This window comes from Erpetoichthys calabaricus, chromosome 15 (genome assembly GCF_900747795.2).
Source record: "Erpetoichthys calabaricus chromosome 15, fErpCal1.3, whole genome shotgun sequence".
Lineage (NCBI taxonomy): Eukaryota > Metazoa > Chordata > Cladistia > Polypteriformes > Polypteridae > Erpetoichthys > Erpetoichthys calabaricus.
Window position 1 is genome coordinate 47,658,477 of NC_041408.2, and position 27,738 is coordinate 47,686,214.

Genomic DNA, 27,738 nt, shown 5'->3' on the forward strand with positions numbered 1-27,738 from the left:
CAGGGGTCAGGGATCACTTCAGTCACATATTGCTTCAGTGGGGTTATATATAATCTTTAAACTTGTGATTGGGATTTGTTGAACAAAATTTCTCACTGAGATGTGTCAGTGACTGTATTTATTATATTATTTTATTACTGTCTGTCACATAACTATATTATTTCTGTTGCAGTTTGCGACTGCCATTGTTAAGATGCATCTCCAGGTTGCTAGGGGTCTTGGTACCTGGGGTTGTAGATCGTGACATCAATTATGCATTACTTTTAAAAGCTATTGCCATGAATATTGAGTCATCGGAGATTGCAGATAGCTCTAAAGCTTAGGCATGTATTTTCTTTAACGAAACTCCAGTTATTCTTTATGACTACCATTATTAGTTAGTGTTTTGGTTTAGGCATTCTGTTGCTTAGCCTTCTCAGTTACAGACCCGTTTCTGACTTTAAATGCTGTTTTTATCTACCAGTCTGGTACTATTTCTAGATTCTACCATTTCTTTGGCAGTACAGAAATTAATAAAATATTTGTACAGTGAAGAGCAAAGAACAAAAACTGGTTTAACAGAAGAAGCCAGAGAAAAATGTATAAAGTGTGAATGTGAAAGTCAGAAAATAGAGAGTGGAAACAGAAGCCAAAGAACAGTTCTAAATAAAGAAGAAAGAGAGGTTAGAAATGTGATACTTTACATATTTGTCCCAGATCGTCTGAAGGTTCAGCTTGCCACAACCTTGAAGATACCATTAAAGACAAGAATATGAGTGGTTAATGAATATTGGAGCATCTGTTTCTCATGAGCTGCAAAATCTCAATTGTACTTTATTGTTATTTGGTTGTTGTCTTTATCTAAAGCAATTTACAACACTCAAGATACAATTTGTTACTTTTATTTTTTGCTTTTCTAGTTGGAGCACAGGCAGGCGAAGTGGAGGATATGAACCCACAACCACAGAGTTTGCAGTCCAAAGCCTTAACCACTGCTCTTTATTTAAACATTGCTTTTATAATGTAAGTTCTTAATCTCCTTGATATGTCAACAAAGATGCTGAAGTTTATGGAACATACTGTATCTCTTCCTAAACCTGAACCTTGGACTGCTATGATCTATGGTATTACTGACTGCTTCTATGTTGAATTAAGAAAAGCAGTTTAGGGAATTCATTTGGTATAACACCAGACTTTTTATGGTGCAGTGCTTTTCTGTGCAAGCTGTTGGGTTTATTATGGGTTCTACAAGCCAAATGTGCCATTAAGTACCACAAGAACATGCATTTCATTATCTGTAAGATAAGTTTGAAGCTTTAAACTGTGGTTCAGAATGCCATAGAAAATTATGAGCACTACAATGCTTCATATGTTGCCCAGGTGCAAGCAGCATCATCCTGCAGTCATCTGTTGCTTTGGGAGAAAGAAGTGGAGTGTTCTTTGTTTAACATGTGGGCATAATTGAGCTAAAAGGGATCCCATAGTTAAAATCTGTGTGCAGAACTTACCATAGAGTTGCTATGAGTCTATGGCTCATATGCGTCATTGCTGCTGAATCACACATGCGTGTGTGCAAGGAAACAACCAGACTAATAGAGAGCTTGTATAGCTGTGTCATGTACTGTAGCATAGCATGATTGTGACTGTGTCTACTGCTATTGGCTAGGGAATGTAGACGTAGTATAGGATTGGCTGCTGATTCTTTGACTCCATGTAAAATGGGTTTTCAAGCCAGCAGGACCAATGTAATGAGTAGGAGTCCAACTACTGATGGTTTGTGTTAGGAGTAGAAAGTATTTGGATCGTGCTATAATGGTGCATTATTTTTGTAAGTACACTTTTTCTTTTTGTGTATATATATATATATATATATACACAGTGGAACCTCTAGATACGAGTTTAATTCGTTCCAGCACTGAGCTTGTATAGCGAATTTCTCGTATCTAGAACAAACTTCCCCATTGAAAATAATGGAAATCCAGTTAATCCGTTCTGCACCCCAAATATATTAACATAAAAATCAATTTTCCTAACAAATAACATTGATAAATTATATATACTGTAGTCTACCTTTAATAAATAACACTGGTAAATAATATAACTGATTATTAAAAGAATCAAAACAGGTGTCCAAAGTGCAGTAGAGCATTCAATAAATCTTTAAATAAATAATCCTTAAAACAGTTGTGAAGTGGAGGTTTAAAATACACAAGAATAACAATCCTTTAACACGAATTTAAAACGTCAAAAGGATGCCGTCTTTAAAAAACAGATGACAATCCCCGGTGCTTCTTCTCTGTTAGCGTCTCACCTGCGGGCTCTGCAACAGGCGAGACACTCTTAATGCAGCTGACCTTCTCTACACCGTCCTGCTTCAGCTGTTTGGCTTGCCTGTTCAGCTCACTGTTCAGCTACACGCGAGCCTGCACTCACTCGCCCGCCCGCCCGCCTGCCTGCTTGCTTGTGCTTGTGCGCGCTCTCTCTCTCTCTCTCTCTCTCTCTTTTCTTTTACTTTTTCTCCCCCTTAACCGGCTCGCGCTTCGCTATATATGCCGGGAGGACATGGCAGCTGCAGCCCATCAGCCACAGGAACAATCATGGATGTGGGCAGTTTCCCACCTGTGCACTTAAGTGAGAAACGCAGACACCGCAGATCACGGCTCGCAACTGCTACCACGCCCCCTTGCTAAGCCGCGAGCTATACCCACAGCCTGGCTCGTGGCTCGTTACGCGAGCCAATGCTCGTATTTAGATCTGAATTTTTCGCTCATACTTTCCTCGTATTTTGAATTTCTCGTATACAGAGGTGATCGTATCTCGAGGTTCCACTGTATATATATATATATATATATATATATATATATATATATATATATATATATATATATATATATATATAATTTTTATTTATTTATTTATTTTTTGCTTCACTTTTGTTTAAAAGAATTTTCTTCCTGAACTGTGCTGTTTATAGAGGAACACTGCATTTTGTACATTTTTTCCCATTGTTTGGTTTTTGGGAGTGTATTGCAAATTCTGTATATAACCACTATTTTTGTTATTATCCTTTTTTCATTTGTTGTAGGCGTCATTGCAGAAGAACTGTGAATTAAAGCCTGCATGGCACTGTACTGTTTTTTTTTTTCTTTTCCTGTAAATAAGATGCACCATTGTTTTTGAACCATTTCTTTTCTGTGTCTCAGTCTCTCATCCTAATACTGTTTGGTCTCCAGCTATTTTAGAGTGTAGCTTGGTGCCCAAATCCCACTATATGGGGTGTCACAGTGCCATGTAATTCTCCATATTTATTGAAATTTAGAACAATTTATTACTAACTAGCTGTTCCCCACGGCTCTGCCTGCATAGTAGTGAAACAGGACAAACTTTGAAAATCAATAAACAAAAAGATATCGCTAGCTAAGTGGAGATTAAGTTAAGTTACACTCCAAAACACAGAGGTAGACCAACTCCCCACTGCTGATGTTACGCTTCCCCCTTCCCTTGGCCGGCAGCCTCTGTCTTGGATTAATGCAAATTTATCGCTCCTGCAAGAGAACTATGATTCTTAAAGCGATGACAGAAGTTGCAAAATCAACCGGAATGTTCAAGCAAATTCTAGAAAAAAGCCTGATCTAAATCTGTTAAGTAGTTCTCTCGTTTGCTAGCTAAGCGGATGTAAGATACGCCCCGAGGCTGGCGCCCCCCTCCCCTCCGCCCATGCATCTCTCTCAGGTTCACGCAAATAAATCAGTACTGTAAATGAACTATGATACTTTAACACAATGAGAGAGGTCGCAAAATCAACCGGAATGTTCAAGCAAATTATAGAAAAAAACCTGTAGCTCTTTCATGAAAAGTGGACAGACATACATGCAGACAGACATTGGATTTTATTTATATAGAGATGTGGTGTTTAAAGTGTAGTGTTTCAAAATGAATATTGTCAACAGCTAATGGCTCTGTACATACAGCTTTTTTGATGGCTTTTCAGGCAGCTAAAGAGAGAGAACTAATGGCAGTTAATAATTTGACATATTTATAAAAAAAGAATGTTTTTACTGTCAAAGTTAAAGACTAAATAAAAATTACAGTCATGTCAGTACTAGCTTATTTCAGTTAATTTTTCGTAGGAGAGCATTTGCTCATCAATTTAAATTTCTTGCTTTCAGAGAGTAAAATATGTCATCTCAACAATTCAAATGCAGTGTCAGGTCAAGCCTTAGTTATCAGGGAATCGATTCCTTGACAAATAAGCATTCAAGGTGGCCTGTGTGGTATAGTAGATGACTTTATTTTGGTCTTATTGGCCATGTTGACTGATAATCTCAGTCAGTGCCAGTGGCGTATTATTTGTAGAGCCAGGGAACTCATCTATATTTTATATTTCTTTTTTTGGGCATTACATTATTTTACTCTTCACTTTTGAGACATTAGTAAACATTTTTTATGAGTTCCTTCACACGCATAACATACAGTATATTAATGTAAATTGATCGATTTTTATACACCCTTTATATTTCTCACTGTAGCACCTGAAAGGATTATTATTCTGTTAACCATTATTTAGCACAGAAATAGCAATTTTCTCTCTTCTGCATTATGTAGGAGTACTAGTAGTAGTATTGTCATGTGTATAGAATATAGTGAAATTCTTACTTGCATGTGCATTGCCTAGATCCTAGAAATAAAGTTTTAGCTTTGTAATGAATCAAGGCAACCAGGATTATCTGCAATAAAAAAAACAAAAAAAAAAGTAAAAAATATGCTAATTTCCTGGCCAACTGAAAAACAATATCAGCCAGCTCACATTAACAGTTGGGAAAACATATTGAACATATTCAGTGAAAACTGCAAATAGCAGCAGTCCGGTCTGGACTTTGAGTAAAGAAAATGGCTTTGCATGAAACTTGGCCTTCAGTTTTATTACTTTAGCCAGTAAGATCAAATGGTCATCTTCTGCTTTTCATTTCATTTATCATGTCCCCTTTCCCATTTCTTGCATTCTTCTTTCTTTTTTCTTACTTTTGGTTAATCTAGGCTTATACAAATGCCACAGTATGCAAGGGAAAAGATTTATTTACCGAATGTCATGATCAGAAAACCACTCTTGTTCAAAACTGACTTAAATAGTAGTTTTTTCATTTTAACTTTGGTATGTTGGACAAGTAAATAAATGAATATTTATATTTATATCAGCTATCGACTAATGCCTTTTCTCTTCCTCTCTGTGCAGACCAGAAGAATGACAACCACGACACCTCTGACATCATTTCCTGTTTCTGGCCGCCTGGACCCACCTCTTCCTGCTCAGGACCTTTATCAGCTTGATCAGTGTGATTGAGACTCATGTTGTTGAGATGTTTTTTTTTGTTTTCTAAGCGCACTATTATGACACGTTTTATTTAGAATGTACAGGATTGGCCCTTGTGGTGCCCCAAAGATTTATAGATAGATAGATAGATAGATAGATAGATAGATAGATAGATAGATAGATAGATAGATAGATATAATCTCTCTTTGTCTCATTATTACAACGGTAAAAACATGCACACTTAACATAGACATTAACTGGTTTAGGAATTAAACCTTAGTCCCTGGAGCTGTGGGACAACAACAGTATCCACTACACCACTATGCTGCCCACATGGCCAAAAATGTATTTCAGTTATCTTTTTTATATGTGCCTTTCAAACAACATAAATAAAGTTAGAAATTAAAATATCTAAATATATAGGAGTTATGTATGGCAATCTATCTCAGAGACCTGCCAAATTAAATATTCCAAAAACGGTGGATATCAAAACATGATTCCTATGTCTCAGGAATAAATATGTGATATCAGTGTACTTAGTTGTCATTGAAAGAAAGGGTGGGGGCCTACTTATCATTCACTCCACACCTTCTTTTTCTTGGGGGAACAACTGCACAATAAATTAGTGCAACAGAAGACCAATCAACACTTGTAAGACCCAACGTAATGGTTTTCTGCCCTTTTCCTATTATTCTGTTCTCTTCTGTCCATGCTAATATGCAGCTGTTCTTTTATGTTCTATTTTATTTGCTGCAGAGTGTAAAATGATTCGCTTAACAAACTCTAGCGTGACGTTTTGCTGTTGTGGATTAAAAAATCTGAAACACGTTACTAACAGAGATATGACAGGCTAACACCATGGATTATTTTAAAAAAAACACCTAAAATATATATTTTTTAACTTTGGCTTTTTTGTACTGTGATATATGGCTGGCAGTTTGTCCCGGCCAATACCCCCAGGCCGCCAGATGGAGCCCTCCCTGCAACATGGAGGTGCCCCGAATTCCAACAGGGCCTCATGGACATTGGAGTTTTAATGCACAGCCCTGTTGGATACCATGGGGGCCGCCAGAGGACGCTGCAGGGAGGACCAGGGACTTCTATTTGCCTTATAACCCAGAAGTACTTCCCAGTCGAGGGGACAGAGACAATGACGTACTTCTGAGATAAAGATGAAGAAGAGTTTTCACCTGACCTGGAAGTGCTGGGTAATCACATGGACTGAAGGATCAGAAGCACTTCCGGGTCAAGAACTATAAAAGACTATGGGAAACACCAGAGCGTCGAACCGAGTTGGGAGGAAGGGTGACTGAGCTGCTGGGAGTGGAGGATTATTGTTATTGTGAATTGTATTGGAATTATTGGATTATTGATTTATTATTGGATAGTGGAGTGTAGGTGCTTTGTGCACACTATTATTATAATAAATAATAATTATTGGACTTTTATCTGGTGTCTGGTGTCTGATCTGAGGGTTCAAGGGGACGACAGCATCTGTCACAGTACCTACATTTTAGTTGCACTCATAGTAGACTCTGCCCTGTCGTACCTTCAGCTGGTTCAAAACGCTGCAGCTAGATTTTTAATTGGGTCTAGAAAAAAGGATCATATCTCCCCTATTTTAGCCTCTCTCCACTGGCTACCGGTGAGGTGTCACATTGATTTTAAAATCTTTTTGTTTGTTTTTAAAGCCTTGCATGGTCTTGCTCCAAAATATATCTGTGACCTCCTTCACCCCTACTTGGCACCAAGAGCATTGAGGTCATCTGGACAACTACTCCTTGTAGTTCCAAGATGTGAAGTTTAGGGGAGACAGAACTTTCTTGGTTATTGCTCCTAGGCTTTGGAATGACCTGCCTTTCCACATCGGGTCTTCATCCTCTATCGAGGTTTTTAAAAGTCAGCTTAAGACCTAGTTGTTTTCTTCCACCTTTCACTGTGTATGATGGGAATGTGGGGCATGTTATACAGTAGTTGGATGTTTTATTAATTTTCTTCTGTAAGATAGTTTACATTGTGTTTATTTTAATGCTTCTTTGTACACCACTTTGGCACAACCTCTGTTGTTTTAAATGTGCTTTTATAAATAAATCTAATCTAATATTCTTCAGGAATTTGCAATCATTACTAATCTCTACTCTTCTCTGCTTTCTTTTCTGGTCTTTCTGTGGTGGTCTTCTACGCCACCACTACCTGATTGAGGTGCTGTGCTGCCACCTGTGATGCTCAAATGAAGGTGGGTGCCTTCTCTAACAAAGCCTGGAAACAAAGAGGAATGACTTGCACACATATGTGTTAGGTAGGGTGCTGGTTGGTCTTTTGGCCTTGGAACCCTTGCAGATTTTATTTTTTTTTCTTCAGCTTATCTGAAATTTTTTTTTAGTTCCTATTCTTCCTGCTATCTGACCTTATCATTGTATTTTATGTAAGCCTGTATTGATATATTTTTGTTATATATTCATTGTTATTTTTAACTAATTTAATTTGGTTTTCTTTTCTTATAACGTTTCTTATGAACATCCTGTACAGCACTTACTTATCCTATGTATGAAAATATGCTATAGAAATAAATGTTGCTTATAAAATGCAATAACCTTTGCAATGGCATTACATTATTCATAAAATTCACACAACAGGTTGAATTGTTTATTTCTTTGCACCTTTCTTGCTGTCATGTGTCTGATTTTTAATGTTGCAAATCACTTCCTTCACTTACTTTCTATTGCTGTTCTCCAAAGATGTGGGACAGATTTATAAAATTGGCAATGGCAGCTAATTAAATGTTTACTATATTTCCAGCATTCCATCACACAAGTTAAAAGTATTCAATATGCCACATTGCCATTTGCTTTGTGATTGTCCATGCTGGGTGCTCATCTGACATGCTGTGAATTTGCAAAAGAATACTTACTTTGCTTGCTTTCTCACCCTTACCCTGTGAAGACACTGGCATCTATTTCTATTCTAAGGAATAAAGAATATGCAAATGACCCACACATCTTTTTCCATATGCTTTTTAAATTTTATTTGTGTCTGTCTTAGAAAAAAAAGCATTTTTGCTGTATGGTTTCTGGCTTCTAAACACACACTACTGTGGCTTCCTTGCTACTGTCGTGGAACGAGATAAAAAAGTACTGGATAGAAAATCCCTCTAATATTGTGTAAAGTAGCTGGGGATTCTTCCAAGCGAGATAGCTTTTTTTTTTTTTGGTAATGAGATGTGGAAAATGAATTTGTGATTCTGATTTAATCTGTAAGACACCTGGTGTGCTTTTGTAGGACATCCTGCCTTAATAAGCATTAGAGTTTCAGCCTCCTTCTAAGACAAACTTTTGATTTGCAACTGATGCTTATTATCCTTATGGGTCCAGGTTTTGTAGGAAATATTTAAGTTTTAAATTCTAAGAGAAATATATTCCTTTTGGATGCAGGTATAGAACTTAAATGAACTGACTGTTCGGGAGATAACTCTGTAATATAAAGAACAGTTGTAAGTCACCATTAAAAATGAATCTAAAGGCAGACATCCTTTATTATACCAGGATGGTGGAGCCCCGTCATGCAAACAGCTGAGTTCTCTATGGCAAGTCTGACTTAATCTTAAAAGAACAGCTTAATTCATCAGTTAGGTTCATTTACATAACACAGTCAAGGAAACACTTTAGGCAAACCAATCCAAGAACAGATGCATGGTAGCTTTTGAATGCTCTTATGGCTTAACATTACCTAAAGACCCCAAAATAGTTAAACAGTTTAAAAGACTTGGGAATATATCTGGTTCATTGAATAAGCCTTCTTATATGTAAATTATTATAAGAGAAGAAAATAAAAAGTTAAAATGTCATATGAACTCATCTATAACTTGATATGTTGGTACAAATGAAGTTAGGATGACCCACATAGTCAAACAGGCAGTCACAGTCTCAAGCACTTTGCAAATTCATACAGTACGTTTTTCACAGTTCTCAACATGATCACAAAAACTAATAGACGGTTTAAAATTTGTTTAACAATGATGGGACATTTATGCAATGTTTTAAATAAACAGACACATTCCATTCCCATAAAGCGGTTTGAATGCCTGCCCTAGCAATGCTCCTGTGGCACTGTGTTTATATTGTTTTCACATCTCAACAATGTGTGTCTTGGCCTATCTGGTAAGTGTATATTGGCCCATGTGTGATTGACACTGCCCTGAGATGGACTGACACTCTCCTCAGGGCTGGCTTCCGTCTGCTGATATAGGCACCTTAGGCGAGTACAGGACTGGACAAACACTATCAGAAATGGACAGGTGGAGTTTCAGATTTAATAATAGCATTATTATTAACCTAATGGTTCATTAAGTCAGGTTAGGTTTAAGCCAGGTTATTTAAGAAATGCTATCAGATTTTGTACAGTTGCATATTAATAACATCATTGGGAATGACACATGCTTTGATGCACCCAACAAAGAGCTATCTTATATAAAATGTGCATTTATTAGAGCTTTCTTATCCATATTTTACTGCTGCCAGGTGGGAATCTGAATGAGCATTATTTACTTTGAAAAGAAAAATAAAACAAAAATTGAAAGAGAAGAGAAAGATTTAAAAATGAAAGAAGGAAAGATCGCTATCTAATCAGTTAGGGAACTGGAGATAATGATGTTGCTCAAAGAGACTATTAGTTTGGGCCTTATCACACTTAGAGGAAAACATAGTCTGGGAACCATAAAAGGCACCCACGCGTCAAGGAGACTGAATTCGAGCAAACAATAGACTTCACTTTTGTCTGGTTTACTTTGTCTTAACCAGCTCCCCTTTTAGAATCATATGCTTTACCATCATAGAAACACAGATTTAATAGTTTTAGTTGGGTTACTACAATAACAAGTAACTTTTTAAATGTACTGCTAAAGCTTCTGCTGTACTTAATAATTATAATTTTGCTGCTCTACTTCACTGATATAAATCCAAATAAAATACAAAAACAGGACCCTGAGTTAGGTTGGATTCTTTGCTGCCAAAAATGCCAAGCCATGAATGGGTAAGAGGGGAATTATATGTACAGTTTACTTTCCATACACTCAGACTGCATCTAATCTAGGATGATGCAACATGAACACCTGAACACCAGCAAAACCAAGGAGCTGGTGGTGGATTTTAGGAGGCCCAGACCCCTCATGGACCCCATGTTCATCAGAGGTGACTGTGTGCAGATGGTGCAGACCTATAAATACCTGGGAGTGCAGCTGGATGATAAATTAGACTGGACTGCCAATACTGATGCTCTGTGTAAGAAAGGACAAAGCCGGCTATACTTCCTTAGAAGGCTGGTATCCTTCAACATCTGCAATAAGATGCTGCAGATGTTCTATCAGACGGTTGTGGCGAGTGCCCTCTTCTACGCGGTGGTGTGCTGGGGAGGCAGCATTAAGAAGAAGGACACCTCACGCCTGGACAAACTGGTGAGGAAGGTAGGCTCTACTGTAGGCATGGAGCTGGACAGCTTGACATCTGTGGCAGAGCGACGGGTGCTCAGCAGGCTCCTATCAATTATGGAGAATCCATTGCATCCACTAAACAGTATCATCTCCAGACAGAAGAGCAGCTTCAGCGACAGACTGCTGTCACTGTCCTGCTCCACTGACAGACTGAGAAGATCATTCCTCCCCCAAACTATGCGACTCTTCAATTCCACCTGGGGGGTAAACGTTAACATTATACAAAGTTATTGTCTGTTTTTACCTGCATTTTTATTACTCTTTAATTTAAGATTGTTTTTTGTATCAGTATGCTATCTATCTATCTATCTATCTATCTATCTATCTATCTATCTATCTATCTATCTATCTATCTATCTATCTATCTATCTATCTATCTATCTATCTATCTATCTATCTATCTATCTATCTAACATAACAATAATGAATAATTGTATAACATTTTTGTTTTGATCAATGCCCATTGGTGGCCAGATGGCTTTTTGGCCTTAGGGCCACTGGCAGTTTATTTTTTCTAGCATCTCTCCAGCTGGAGTTTTTTATTTTCCTCTCCTCCCTGGCCTACTGACCATGGCATGTAGGTCATTTACCATTATAACCATTAAAAATTTAAAACCTGAGTATAGGTAATAGTAATTTAGAGACTCTACCTTTTCTATAAGCTGTTTATTTGCATTGTATATGTTTGTATTTTTTCTTCGCTACTGTAATTCTTTTACTTCATGTATAGCACTTTGAGCCACACATTTAGTTTGAGACTCTCTATGTACACTCTATGTGTAAACACTCTATGTACACATGTATACCATAACATCATTATTTTAAACATTACTGGGAAGCTGGCTGATAGTCTGGTGTTTTCACCAGACTAAAAGATGCTGCTGCTCACAAAGCCAACATAAAAGAAAAAGAACAATTCTTGCTTTTGTTTTAAGGCAACAAATAAGAACACAAACGATTTTTAGAGTTTGGCACCTACAATTGTAGATTAAGAAAAACTCTAGGAAAATCTAATTACGGTCTTTTGTCTTTGGGGTTTCTTTCTGTCAAGCATGTTGTTCTTGAAGGTAGCAGCTGTCCTGTTTGTTTCTGTTTTGCTGGTCCAACTGACTATCTCAAGGTGAGCAGCTGTTATTCTGCTCCTGTTCAGCCAGCTGAATCAAGATGAACAGGATGTAACCTGTTCCTATCCAGCAGTATTTATCACACATAGAACAGTTTTTCATTTTAGTTTTTAGAATCAGCATAGTTACCTTTATTTTGGACACCAGTCTGGCATCCTCCTCAAGTCAAAGCCGATATGTTTCTGGGGGTCCAGTCTTCCTGAGAGCTGACTATCCAGCCACTGTGCGTCATCTACTGTTAATTCCCCAGGTCCTCTGAGCTGGCTGACTACCTTGCTTCTTTTTTCAGGTGGTCACTTGGTGAAGCAGTCCATTTTGGTTTATCTTTGTGCCATATTTTGTCATGTTTTATCTGTGCAGTTTTCTAGGCCCTCAGTCCTCATTCAAGGTGGCTATAGTTCACTATTCTTATTTCTTCTATGTACTTGGCCATCTTCCAGGTGATGGGTGATTACCCATACCTGGAAATCTTGCTTGCTCGCTGCCTTTTCTGTCCACTTGCTTTCCTCATGGACAACAGCTATGTGTGTGTGTGCGTGTGTGTGTGCATGTGTGCAGAAAAAAAAAGAAAACTAATGATTGTCCACACTTTCAAGTTTTGTTTTCTTCATATAGGATTAATAATCCAGTTAGTCTCTAAAAACCTTTGCTTCTTATTTGATTGCATTCCTTAGAGTGGAGTATGAGTACTATTAATTTAAAATGATTAAACAGAGATTTTTTTCTGAAAATGTAAATCTATTTGGACAAAAAAAGAGAAGATAAAAGCACAAGCTCACACTTATAAATAGATTACACTAGGATAAATGTTTGCCCTACTTCCATATTCAAATAACAGAATCATGTTTTTCAACTGTACATTAGTATACTTTGCAATATGTCTCCATTAATAAGCAAATAAAAAAGCCAGAGGGTAAATGCATTTTGTACAAAGTGTATTTAAAAACAGATGTCTCTGAATCGCAAATACAGCAAACTATTATATTTACTGATTTTACCTTGATGGATTTCTGTGTGACAGAATAAAACTAATACATTAAAGGATCTTACCTCACATAACCCACACAATATGTTTCCAGTTTTCACTTCTCATTTGTCAAATTCACTTGTCTTTGACAATGTTCTCTGCAAAGGTCTTGTGACCCACCCAGGGCCAGCTTCTGCCTTTCACTCTTTGTGGCTAAGGCAAGATCCTTAACCCTAAACAAAACAAAAGAATACATATAATTCTATACTATCACATATAGAGTATGCTTGTATACACACAAACAAAACACTTGGTGTAAGGATTCTGGTTGTATTTATGCAGAATTTATGAAATAAATTCACTCTCATAAAATTAATAATGACTTTTGCTTCTGGAAATTTGCTGTGTGGCCACCTTAGACTAACTTGTTTTTACCAGCCCCCTATGATACTTTACAAAGCCAGCATGACATCAAAAAAAAACCATGAAAAATAATAATTCCAGTTTAAAAAAACAGCAATAAAATATGAAATACACATGATTTTAACCCAATACATAATAATAATATTTAAACTGAAATTATCAGTGGAAGAGGGAACTAGTGAAATGCTACCTGTGACATGAGAGAAGCAGATTACCGTACATCAAGTGAACTGAGCATCACAATAAGCTCAACAGGAAAGACTTCTTATTGTCCTTCTAGCCCACCTCTTCCCAGTGTAGACAATCTTATAAAGATATGCTGAGTGACCTGTCAGCCCCAGGCCCAAGCAGAAATAAAGTGTGATTAGCAAAAAATGCCAAGGAATTAAAACCTTTCCAAAAGCATTAGTCTGTTTTGCATCCCAAATCTCCCCATTGCTCTTTCACCAGTCCTGTCTCCTATACTGTTTCTATAGACGGAACACAGGCAGTGATAAATGGGTGCAAACCAACAGCTGTGACTTTTTGTTTTGTGTTTCTCTGCCTAGCCATCATGAGATTACAAATTCCCAGACATCCTGCACTGAAACAATGTGAAGCAGCTAACATCTGTCTATTGCATCTGCTCTGACAAATTGTTTTATTCATTTTGTGCTTACGGGGTATATTCAGGATAGACATACTAGATTTTGATAAGTCGCAAAATTAATTTAGAAAGTCAAAAAAAAAAATGTGGAGAGGTGGATAAATTCATGATGAGTACATTTTAGCTACAGTGTGAATGTAGCATTAAATGACTTGAGCTTCCTCAGCCTTTCATGCTCAATAATAACATCCAAAAATATGTTAAATTCATGAAAATACTAAATATGGCAACATTGGTGTTCTAATGTAAATACTTTTGTTTTTAAGGTGAGAGCCCCACCTTCACTTTGGGTGCAAATTTTGCACTATACCAGTGTTAATAGCATAAAATGAAAAGTAATCATTCAAAACAACAAAAAGCACATCTTTGAGCTGTGGATAAGACCCACAACACCAACAAGATGTGCATTCTTTGGACATGTGAATCAAACAATATTAGGTAAGCCTTAAGAAGAAGTTGCAAACATTCACAACATGCTAGTTGTGGGTGTTGTAAGCTTAAATTAGACGAAAGAAAGAATGTCTTTGGACTTTAAGCCCTTTTTGTAGCCCTTAATTAATGTATTTGTTATTATTGGAGATTTTAGACAACACTTTCACACAATTGTTATAATAATTTTAGAGAATATAAATGACTAGCCATCCCCCATGGCCCCCGCTGTCTAGTAGTGAAACAGGAGAAACTTTAAAAATCAATAAACAAACAGGTATTGCTAGTTAAGCAGAGGCAAGGTCACTCCAACACATGGCCAGAGGTACAGCAATTCGAATGGAGGTGGCACGTGAGTGAGGATAGCCCTACCTAGCTCCCCACTCCTGACGTCACGCTTCCCTTCCCCTCTTTCTCGGATTAGCGCGAATAAATCAGTCCTGCAAGTGAACTATGATACTTAGTGTGATGAGAGAAGTTGCAAAATCAACTGGAATGTTCAAGCAAATTATAGAAAAAAACCCAATCTAAATCTGTTAAGTAGTTCTCTCATGAAAAGCAGACAGACGTTGGATTTATATATATATATATATATATATATATATACTGTATAAAGTCATGCATTCATAATATCCTGTTTGAAAGAGCTAGTAAAGAAAAGCACAAGTAAGAAAACAGTAACAGAGAACAACGACAACATGCAAAAAGTATTGTAACACATCTGCCAACAAATGAAGAGCCACCTTATTACAACATTTCTGGAGTCAAGATACAAAAAAAAAAAAAAAGCTGGAAATGCAGTCATTGTCATATCAATAAATGATAGAACTCATGAAGAAAATGCAGATATTTTAGTGTTACACTAGGAAACATTTTCATTAACCCACCAATTTCTTTATAGAACATTAACTGGATAACCACACATACAGTACATACATACATACTGTGGCAGACAGCCGAGGTCCATGCCTGGCCGGGACGTCCCTTCGGTATATGTTCAGGGAGAGCAGCCTTGGACTTTGCAATACCTTCCCCTGGACGCCAGAGGGAAACCCCCCTGGGTTGGAGTGGTGCCTCGGTTTCCCGCAGGGCTCCATGGGAATTGGAGTTGGGTGCGGCCCTGTTGGGTCCTGCAGGCGCTGCCAGGGGGTGCTGCAGCTGGGACTCCTGAGCCCTTATGGGCAGTGTTTTCACCACACCCGGAAGTGCAGCCGGAACTCGACAATCAGGCACCTGGAGAACTTCTGGGTGGACTATAAAAGGGGTCAGCAGCCACCACTCTAGGAGCCTGAGTTGGGAGGAGGATGACTATGCTTGCTGGTAGGTGTGGTGGTGCAAAGAGGAAGAGTGTTTGAGCTTTTGTGTACTTGGGACTGTGTTGTGCCTGTGGGGGTCATAGGGAAAACGTACCCCACAAGTGAAGGAAAATAAAAAGTTTCTTGGTTTTATACGTGCCTCCGGTGTGAGTCTGTGTCGGGTCAGGCGCCTTTTTGTTACAATACATACATACATACATAGATCTTTATTTGTCCCCAGGGGAAAATTTGGCTTTTTACAGAAGTTCTTTAAATAAACAGATACTTTGTGAGAGTTCTGAACCCTTTTGAGACCCTCCCCAAAAGGGCGACATGCCAAAATGCGATTGACATGTCTGTCAAGGGCTGCTTGTCCGTCGCCAAGGCAACTACAGGTTCACAGCGTCACAGAGGCAACTGCAAGCTCACCGCCTCTGTGCACAAAGCATGCAGGGATCATTATAACATGGCCACCAACCTGGCCCTGCCCATTTGCTGTGTCTGTGTGTAGTACAGTGATTATTTCCGCTGCAATAAATAACCTTGCCTTTCCTGTTTCAAGTTGAATAAAGCTGGTTTTCCTGAAGTCCTTAGACTCAGCCTCGTCTTTTGGGTGCAAGGCAGCGACTCACGCATCACAACATAAACAGGTAAATAAATAAATAAATAAAAATACACACACCAAAATGACTATAAAGCAAGAAAGTTTAAAAGAAAGAAAACTTCAGAATTGGCTGTCACAGATATTATGCAGACACGTTGCTGTTGGCATAAAGGTGCCCAATCATGTTTCTTGAAACACTTCTGCTGAATAATAATTAAATGTTGGCTTAGCATTAGTACTGTATGTCCGAGAGAGGATATGTAGCACTGTTCATAATGGCACTCAGTTGTGTTTTAATTCTCTCCTTCGCTACTACCTCCAGGGGGTCCAGAGTGTGTCTTATAACTGAGCTTTCCCTTTTAATTAGCCTGTTGAATCGGAGGGTCTCTCTTGAAGTGATGTTACTGACCCAACACCCCAAAGTGTAGAAAATTGCACTGGCCATTACAGAATTATAGAAGATGTGAAGGATGTCACTTCCCACATTAATATGAATGCAATTTATTTTAAATGTGAGTTATTAAACATCTGTTAATTTCAGTTAAGAGCTAAATACATGATATCTTTTTTTTTTTTAAATAGGGTCTGACATTATCTCACAATTAATAAATCAAAGTGGTTTCATGGCTGAAATAGATGTTTTTCAATGAAGAAGAAGTTAAACTGTGTTGGGATAGCAGCATGTGTATATAATTGAGAGACCAAATTGCAGGTGTTATGTGCTGGGAACTAGGAGGGTGGGAAGTGTACACTGAAAGTGTAATCAGCGCCTGAATGCAAGAAACTAAATGCAATCAGTAATCTATTGAGCTACAGCACTGAAAATGAATACCATATTACTCTAAGAATATTTCAGTTAGACATATTATTTATGTAAAATGATTTACCAAATCTATATTATTAAACTAGACATTAATTGTCATAATCTTGGAGGGTACTGGGAAAGTTTTTCACTATTTTCAATTATTTTTGTGGTTATCTTACTTAGTTTAAGGATTTTAATTTGGTTGTTACTATTATACTGTCTTGATTCATGGTTTCCATGACATTGTGAGTGCCATGTTTTAAAATTAAGGCAGAAATAATTTGCAGAAAAAAAGGAGAATAAAGTTAAACTTTTGCTTTGTTCTTAGCTTCAGCATTGGGGACCTGCAGAAATTAATTTTTACTTGTATGAAATATTTACTGCAGTAAACTGTATGTTTTGGGGCTCCTGTACAGCTGTCTGTTTTTGTTATAGCTGTTTTTAAACATTTAAGATTTTACATGGTACTTCAAAATGGCAACAGTCAAGTCCAGTCTGCTATGCTATAGCCAGGATTTTATTTTTTAAATTCTGTTTATATACTTTTTATTTTTAAATAAGTGTTATTTTGTTTATTTATCAGCTTTTAAATGTATTGTATTTATTATGTTGATTGTGTATTTATTATTTCTTTGTTTTATTCAGTGTCCTCTTGTTTTAAACCTAAGGGGGAATATGGAAGGCCCTGATGCAGCACCAGTGGGACCATCCCAGACATTTATAAGCCTGCAAAAGCTAGAAGTTATGTTAGTTTGTCTCTTTCTCTTTTTAAATTTTGCTTTTCAGCTAACTTTAGGATTAGCATGTACTTCTATTATTTTGCCTTGACCTTTGGATTCTGGGCTTGATTTTTAAGTTTTTGACTTGCCCTTGAGGCAAACCTTATCTACTCTATTTTTCATGTTTTCCCTCTTTTGAAAATGTTTGGAATTAGTCCTTTTAATATAAGAAATGATCGTATTTAAAAAATATTGTTTTTAAGCTACGGGTCTTATATTTCCCTTTTTTCTCTTCTTGTTTTGGACTATGCAGGCTGCAAAGCTTGTTTTTTGAGTTTAGGGTTGGGTTGATTTTGTTTCTAGGCCTTGAGGTCCTGTTTTTGTATTGAAGCCTTCCTTTTGAGTTTTGAGAAACCAATAAATTATATACAATACTGTCATGATGGCCACCGGGTGTACCACTAGCTTTTTGGTTAAGACTGTCTTTATCATTTCTCTCTGAATTTCAAGTGATCCCTCTGGTCATTCAGCAAACTGAGTTGCCAAATGTACAAATCACCAGTCTCCATCCAATGCAGCTCCATTCTTTGTTGTTATTTAGTCTGTACAGCTAATATATTCCTCTTAATGTCAGTCATCAGATTGCCTGATTATTCTAACGCAGAAGGATCTTCTCTTTGGGAAAGCAGGAATTTAGTCTCATGCAGAAAAATGAAGTCCTGGTTTTGACACTGGCAAATCCCTGTTTGAGGCTTTGATTTAACTCTTTGACTTTGATGCTCTCTAACTGTTCTCATTTCCTGATGTGCATCTTGATTTTCTTATCTTTTCAATTAAAAGATTGTAATTATGATAAATGTCCCATTTGTTACTTACCACTGTCTAGCTAAAGGGATATTAAAGGGTAATGATCCAGCATCACCTAAAAAAATATTGTTTCTCTTTTTCTTTTATATTCCCAACGTGCGCATGACAATCCAGCGCTCACTTTTGATTTAAAGGTTTCAGTCATGGTTCCCATTAATGTTCATATTTTTTTCATTTATTTTAATTGTTTTGGACATTTCATTCAAACAAACTGCAGAAAAAATACTTCCATGTTAGGAGTGTTGTTAGCCAAGGTTTTATCAAAGGCAAATGTAAATTTCTTTTTGTTTTATTTTTATGTCTGTTATATATTAGTTTTAGGGCGGCTATTAAAAAATGAATTACAGTTAATTGCATGATTACAAGTTTTAATCAAAACTAACTGCATATTAATCAAATTTTACATATTTCCTTCAAGCATATTAGTATTTTTTCTACAAATCAGAAACAACTTAGTGTATACTTTCTAATTAAAAAAATATCAATAGCCACTCGCTTAGGCATATTCAATTATTCCAGTTAGGTTATTGAACAGTTTTGTGTAACAAAAGCAGTTGAATTAACTGTGAAACATTAATCGGTAAATCACTAAACAGCTCAAATTAATTTTTTTTTTTGAGCCACATCACAATGGAAATTAGTGAAGCACTTACATTGGTTCTGTCAGTAATGCCATCTTTAAAATGATACAAAACTAAAAAATAAGAAAATGTAATAATTCATTCTTCATCTCTCCTTCAAAACACTGAAACAGATTTTTTTTCTGTTACCTCCTCTTTCTATGTGCACATAGAGTAGATTGGGAGCATGTGCTGATTACAGCGTGTTGCTGCACCCACCACATGGCAAACCACCCGGATTGCGATTCAAGTGCAGGCGTGCAACGGGTGACACCTCAGCACCACACTGAACAGTGTGAGGTTTTTAAATGGTGGCTGGAGTGCCAATCCTGCCACCAACCCTCACGTTTTTCCTGCAAGTTGGAAGACCTACTTGCAGGGCTGGATGCAGATTAATGTCATACCCAGGACAGAGCAATTGCAGGTTAAGGGCCTTACTCAGGGGCCCAATGGAGTAGAGTCACTTCTGGTGTTTTGCGATTTGAACCGGCAACCTTCTGATTGCCAGCACACATCCCTCCCCTCAGAGCCACCACCACATAGAGTAGGACAGGCACTATAAATATCTAGGCTATTGAGTGCCAGATTTGCCGCCTGCAGTCTTTACATTTAACCAGGGTAAGATGGCAGCGTTAATGAACAAGCAAGCTGATACCCTGAGCCTGGATATAACTCAAAACAGTTCCAGCACCATTGGGCACATGAACGGATTAAACCACAGTCAAGGAATAATCCAGCCGATGTCAATGTCAATGACTCTTTTTAATTGATAAACACATGATTTGTTTGCAGGTGACAGTTATGAGATTGAATGTCTATGCTATTTAATCTTTTTCTTCCCATATTTGCTAACCACACTACCACTGATTTTAAAGATAAAATTCTCATTCAAAAAGTTTTTTTTTCTGACTTTGTCTCCATTTCAATTTGCAATATACAATAAAATATAAAAATAAACTAACTTTGCAGTATCAATCTCATGAAATAAAGACAGGAAACAAAACAAAAAACGATTAAGTAAAACTGACCCTGGTCACTTGTTACTACTATTAATAGACTTGGACTCATTTGGTGTTGCTTTATTAACAACACGTGAATAGTGGTCAGATTAACAGATTAATCATTTAGGTACCAAGTTAAAAACTTAAATATCATACATTTTTACACGTTAATGGTGAAAAATCAGCAGCCCTAATTATTTTGTTCATTAAATTATTAATCAGCCTTTATGTTTTTATGGGCTGAATTTGGCTCTGTTTATTTGTTGTGTTGATAAGGTGTCTACTTATGTGCCCTGATTCCTTAAGGTAGAGTTTTGTGGGTTTAAGATGGAGGACTGCCTCTATTTATATCAGTCCAGGCAGAGGATGAGATCCTCTAGATTAACATTGTGCTTTGTACTGGAATTATTATTTTCAGTACATTTTGTGGAGTTTTCTGGGTTTTTTTTTTGTTTTTTTCTGACCCTGAATTGTGGATTTAACTTTATTTTCTGTGGGTTGGCTTTTTAGACATACTTTTCTTGCTCTTTTTCATTTTTGCTGTGTTTAATTATTCTTGACAATATATTTTTTTATAACAACCAGAGTTTTTCTACAGTTTGTCTCTTTCACTCCTAGTCTAATTCAGGGGTGGGCAGATTCAGTCCTGGAGGGCCGCAGTGGCTGCAGGTTTTTGTTCCAACCCAGTTGCTTAATTAAAAAACAATACTTGTCAATCATTTAATTTCATGGCTTGCTAGTGCTTTAACTCTGCCATGTCAAGTCATTCTCATATCCTAGATGTTGTTTCCTTTCTATGGATATCATCCAAATGATTTGATGTCTAAAATAAATGAGTAATTCTCAGTATTTAATTAAACCTAATAGTGCAGGATAAATACACACAGGTGTAAAGGGTAACAAGCTAAATGGAGAAATGTTGGTTTCTTTTGTCATTTGCATCTTATTGCTAATAAGGAGCAATTAAAAACCAAGACTACAGCTGTTTAAAACTAAAATAAGTAATAAGGATTCAACATCTTTACGAGCGAGACAAATAAAGTGAAGCAGAAGTGTTACTTGAGCAATAAGTGTTTCTTATTAAGCAATTGGGTTGGAGCAAAAACCTGTAGCCACTGCGGCCCTCCAGGACTGAATCTGCCCACCCCTGGTCTAATTAATCCTTTGAGTTTCCAAAGATTAAGGAATGTTGTGCTAATAGGCGTTCCCCATTTTGTGCCTGTGTAGGTTTAAAAGTTTGTGAGAGAGCCCATTTTTGAACAGTAGTCCTCAAGGCAGTGCCTATATTTTGGAGGCTTGTTATCATTTTCTGGTATTCTGTAACCATATCTAACAACATTTTGTACCTTTACAGTAAAATTAAATTTTTACATTAGTGTAGAAATATTTAAAAAATAAAGTAACAATTCAATAAATGCTAGAAAGCGACAACAGACAAAAACTATCTAATGGCATAAAACACCAGCAGTATATAACTATGGCATAGCATCTGATTAAAAGTAAATATAAAAATATGAATCAAGCAGACATACTAACAATGAGACCATACAAATAATTTCACTAAAACCAACAGTCATTTGTGATTCAAATAAAATCATTTCTTGGGTGCAGTTGCAGTTCCACAGGAATCAGCATGTGTAAGTAACAGTATCGCCTTACACCTGTGCTCATAATGGGCTTTGAAAAATATATTGCAACTGCTCTGTAGGTGTGAATGGAAGATTTAGCTTACCCAGCAAATATCCATACAATTTCCCCATGTGGGCAGGCTATGGGCAGTGTGGGCTAGTGCAAACACTTTTAAATACAGCATTAGGCCAATATGGGGGCTGCTACAAGGGGATCTTCCCATAGTGGCCCAAAATGGGTTAATCACTGGCATTGCTAGAACAGTAAATCCCTCATTGGCCCAGTGATCATTTGGTAATGCTGGGCCAATGTAATCATTACACCTAAAAGGTACATTAACATTTTAAAAGCACATTTTAAGACATGGGTGTGTGATAAATTACAATAATGCAGTTGCAAAAAAATATTGAAAATAAATAATAGACTCAAAGGAGAATCTGGGGGTTTGTTGCCTCCACCCAATAAGGGTGCAAAATCCTTAAAGTGTCTCTTGAACTGAGAAGGGCCCTTCTCTACCCCCTGTTTTTTGATTGCGCTTTTAACGCATTTATGTTTACATGTATTGATTTGGCAGATACTTTTATCTAAAGCAACTTACAAAAGAGGTAAACATAGATGAGTAAGATTAGGCTAGAGCCTGTTTGTTCAGCAAGTATAGTAGGACAGGTAACAGAAGTTGATTGGCACCAGTAAAAAGATGTAATAACTAATAAATTTACAACCATAGGTTACAATCAATAAGGCAATAAAACTTAATCCAACAACAAATTAACAAACAATATAAAATATCACAGAGTAAGTTTTTTCCAATCAATTAGACAGATATTCACAGAAGAGATGGGTTTTCAATTGCTTCTTGAATACAATAAGGGAGTCAGCAGTACGGATGGAGGTGGGTAGCTCATTCCACCAACTAGGAGCTACACAGGAAAAGAGTCTGGATTGAGACCACACAGAGGCAGCATCAGCAGCTGTTGTTCACTGGCAGATCTGAGTGGGCGAGGATGAGTATAGGGCTTCACGCTATCTTTCAATATGTCTCAATATACTCAGGTGTTGATCTATTGACTACTCTATAGGCAAGAATCAGGGATCTGAACTTAATGTTCTGCTATAGGGAACCAATGTAGCAACCTGAAGAGCAAGAGTGACATGTGCCTGTTTTGGCTGGTTAAATACAAGATGGACCGCTCCATTTTGTAACATCTACAGTAACTTGACACCACATGTGAATACTCCTGCCAGAACTGAGTTGCAATAGTCCAGACGTGACAAGACCAAAGCCTGGACCAGAAGTTGTGCTGTATACTCTGTCAGATAAGGTCTGATCTTGTGATTGTTGTACAGTGTGACCCTGCATGAACGAGAAACAGTAGAAATGTGGTCAGAAAAAGATAGGTGCTCATCAATCACCACCCCAAGGTTGCATACTGACTTGGCGGGTGTTAGTGAGGATCACAAGAGGCTTGTCTTTCGCAATGCTGAGCTGTAGATGGTGCTCCTTCATCTAGGTTGAGATGTCAGTAAGACATGCACAGACTCTAACTGATACCGTATAGTCCTCCAGAGGGAACGACAAGTACAACTGTGTATCATCCTCATTGTACTTATAAGAGAAACCATGGGATCAGGTGAAGAAGCCCAGCAAGGTGGCATACAGAGAGAGAAGTAGGGGACCCAGTACCAATTCTTGAGGTACACTTGTGCATGTCTGGTGCACCCTTGACAACACTCCTTGCCAAGACACACTGTAGGATCTGCCCAAGATGTAGGATTCAAACTATTTGAGAGTAGTCCCAATGATGCTAAGTTTGGAGAGGGTGGCAAGAAGGATGTTGCGGCAGACCGTGTCAAAGGCAGAGGAGAGGTCTAAAAGTATCAAGACCAATGACATGTTAGTAGCTGTAGCAAGTCATAGCTGGTTGACCACAATCAGTAGAGCCAAATCAGTCAAGTGGTTCTTTTTGAAGCCAGACTGGTTGGTATCAACCAATCTATTCTGTACAAGGAAGGAAGACAGCTAATTAGAAACACCATATTCAAGTGGTTTTTTTAGAAAAAAAGGAGAGGAGAGAGACAGGCCTGCAATTGTTAACTTGAGATGAATCGATTGTTGGTTTCCTTAGAACTGGGGTTATCAGGGTGTGTTTGAAGATGGTAAGACATGTGCTTGAGCTGAGTGAGGTGTTAGTGACCTGTGTAATTGCAGGAATGAGTGAGGGGGAGATGGCCTGAATGAGATGTGAGGGGATAGGATCAAGTGGACAGGTAGTGGGGTGATTGGAGTGGAGGTTGCAAATATCAGTGGCAGAGAAAGGAGAATGTTGGGTGATGCTTGAAAGGAGGCATAATGGGTGGCAGCGAGACTGAGAACTGACTGCCATCTGGAAAAAAGGTGGCAAATTCATCAGCAGACGGGGAGGAGGTTGGTTAAGAAGTGAAGTGAAAGTGAACTGAAAGTGAAATGAAAGCGAAGATCAGAAAGCGTGTGTCGGTGGTGCTGTTAATTTTAGTCTGATAGAACATTACTTTAGCATCAATGGTGGCAGAAGAAAAAAATGCAAGAAGGGATTGAAACTTAGCCAGGTTTGCCTGAGCCTTTGATTTCCACCATTTCCTTTCAGCTGTTCTGTGCTTTGCCCAATGATTGCAGAAAGCCAGGGACAGGAGGGTCTTTTGTGTGCAGGCCTGAAAGAGAGAGGACAAACATTGTCAAGACAGGGGGACAGAGTAGAGCATACAGTGTCCATGGCAGTGTTGGTGCCAAGAAAGGAGAAGTGGTCAGGAGGAGAGAAAGCAGAGTAGACTATGGAAGAGAATTATGTGAAAGAGAGGGTGCAGAGGTGTCGGCAGAAGGATACAGTGAGGGAAGGTGAGAAGAGGGGAGCAGTTGAGAGAAATGAATGAAAAAAAGTGTAGAGGAGTGACAGTGGTATTTGAGGGAGTGCACTGGCGTGACAGAATGAGGTCAAGCAGATTGCCAGTCCTGTGAGTAGGTGGAGTTTGGAGCTGTGTGATATTAAAGGAGGAAAGAAAAGCAAGACAGTCAGCAGTAGAAGGGTTGTCCAGGTGGATGTTCAGTGATCTATGTAAACATATCGCTAAAACAGAAATGTTTTTCATGTTTTAGTAATAATTGACAACATGTAGACATGAAGTGTAAAATGTATGAATACTGAAGTCCAAATATCAAATAAACACTTTCACAAAAGGTATAAGTGGTCCCCATGCAGACCAGGGCAGCTGCCCTCTCGTGGCCCGGGGAAGGTATTGCTCCTCTCCCGGTCCCTCCAGGTGTCCCGACTGGGCAGGACCCCCAGCCATCCGCCACACTATGCAGTGCATCCGGAAAGTATTCACAGCACATCACTTTTTCTACATTTTGTTATGTTATAGCCTTATTCCAAAATGGATTAAATTCATTTTTTCCTCAGAATTCTACACACAACACCCCATAATGACAACGTGAAAAAAGTTTACTTGAGATTTTTGCAAATTTATTAAAAATAAAAAAATTGAGAAAGCACATGTACAGTGGTGTGAAAAACTATTTGCCCCCTTCCTGATTTCTTATTCTTTTGCATGTTTGTCACACAAAATGTTTCTGATCATCAAACACATTTAACCATTAGTCAAATATAACACAAGTAAACACAAAATGCAGTTTGTAAATGGTGGTTTTTATTATTTAGGGAGAAAAAAAAATCCAAACCTACATGGCCCTGTGTGAAAAAGTAATTGCCCCCTGAACCTAATAACTGGTTGGGCCACCCTTAGCAGCAATAACTGCAATCAAGCGTTTGCGATAACTTGCAATGAGTCTTTTACAGTGCTCTGGAGGAATTTTGGCCCACTCATCTTTGCAAAATTGTTTTAATTCAGCTTTATTTGAGGGTTTTCTAGCATGAACCGCCTTTTTAAGGTCATGCCATAGCATCTCAATTGGATTCAGGTCAGGACTTTGACTAGGCCACTCCAAAGTCTTCATTTTGTTTTTCTTCAGCCATTCAGAGGTGGATTTGCTGGTGTGTTTTGGGTCATTGTCCTGTTGCAGCACCCAAGATCGCTTCAGCTTGAGTTGACGAACAGATGGCCGGACATTCTCCTTCAGGATTTTTTGGTAGACAGTAGAATTCATGGTTCCATCTATCACAGCAAGCCTTCCAGGTCCTGAAGCAGCAAAACAACCCCAGACCATCACACTACCACCACCATATTTTACTGTTGGTATGATGTTCTTTTTCTGAAATGCTGTGTTCCTTTTACGCCAGATGTAACGGGACATTTGCCTTCCAAAAAGTTCAACTTTTGACTCATCAGTCCACAAGGTATTTTCCCAAAAGTCTTGGCAATCATTGAGATGTTTCTTAGCAAAATTGAGACGAGCCCTAATGTTCTTTTTGCTTAACAGTGGTTTGCGTCTTGGAAATCTGCCATGCAGGCCGTTTTTGCCCAGTCTCTTTCTTATGGTGGAGTCGTGAACACTGACCTTAATTGAGGCAAGTGAGGCCTGCAGTTCTTTAGACGTTGTCCTGGGGTCTTTTGTGACCTCTCGGATGAGTCGTCTCTGCGCTCTTGGGGTAATTTTGGTCGGCTGGCCACTCCTGGGATGGTTCACCACTGTTCCATGTTTTTGCCATTTGTGGATAATGGCTCTCACTGTGGTTCGCTGGAGTCCCAAAGCTTTAGAAATGGCTTTATAACCTTTACCAGACTGAAAGATCTCAATTACTTCTGTTCTCATTTGTTCCTGAATTTCTTTGGATCTTGGCATGATGTCTAGCTTTTGAGGTGCTTTTGGTCTACTTCTCTGTGTCAGGCAGCTCCTATTTAAGTGATTTCTTGATTGAAACAGGTGTGGCAGTAATCAGGCCTGGGGGTGGCTACGGAAATTGAACTCAGGTGTGATACACCACAGTTAGGTTATTTTTTAACAAGGGGGCAATTACTTTTTCACACAGGGCCATGTAGGTTTGGATTTTTTTTCTCCCTAAATAATAAAAACCATCATTTAAAAACTGCATTTTGTGTTTACTTGTGTTATATTTGACTAATGGTTAAATGTGTTTGATGATCAGAAACATTTTGTGTGACAAACATGCAAAAGAATAAGAAATCAGGAAGGGGGCAAATAGTTTTTCACACCACTGTACATAAGTATTCACAGCCTTTGCCATGAAGCTCGAAATTGAGCTCAGGTGCATCCTGTTTCCCCTGAACATCCTTGAGATGTTTCTGCAGCTTAATTGGAGTCCACCTGTGATAAATTCAGTTGATTGGACATGATTTGGAAAGGCACACACCTGTCTATATAAGGTCCTACAGTTGACAGTTCATGTCAGAGCACAAACCAAGCATGAAGTCAAAGGAATTGTCTGTAGACCTCTGAGACAGGATTGTCTCGAGGCACAAATCTGGGGAAGGTTACAGAAAAATTTCTGCTGCTTTGAAGGGCCCAATGAGCACAGTGGCCTCCATCATCCGTAAGTGGAAGAAGTTTGAAACCACCAGGACTCTTCCTAGAGCTGGCCGGCCATCTAAACTGAGCGATCAGGGGAGAAGGGCCTTAGTCAGGGAGGTCATCAAGAACCTGATGGTCACTCTGTCAGAGCTCCAGAGGTCCTCTGTGGAGAGAGGAGAACCTTCCAGAAGGACAACCATCTCTGCAGCAATCCACCAATCAGGCCTATATGGTAGAGTGGCCAGACGGAAGCCACTCCTTAGTAAAAGGCACATGGCAGCCCGCCTGGAGTTTGCCGAAAGGCACCTGAAGGACTGTCAGACCATGACAAAGAAAATTCTCTGGTCTGATGAGACAAAGATTGAACTCTTTG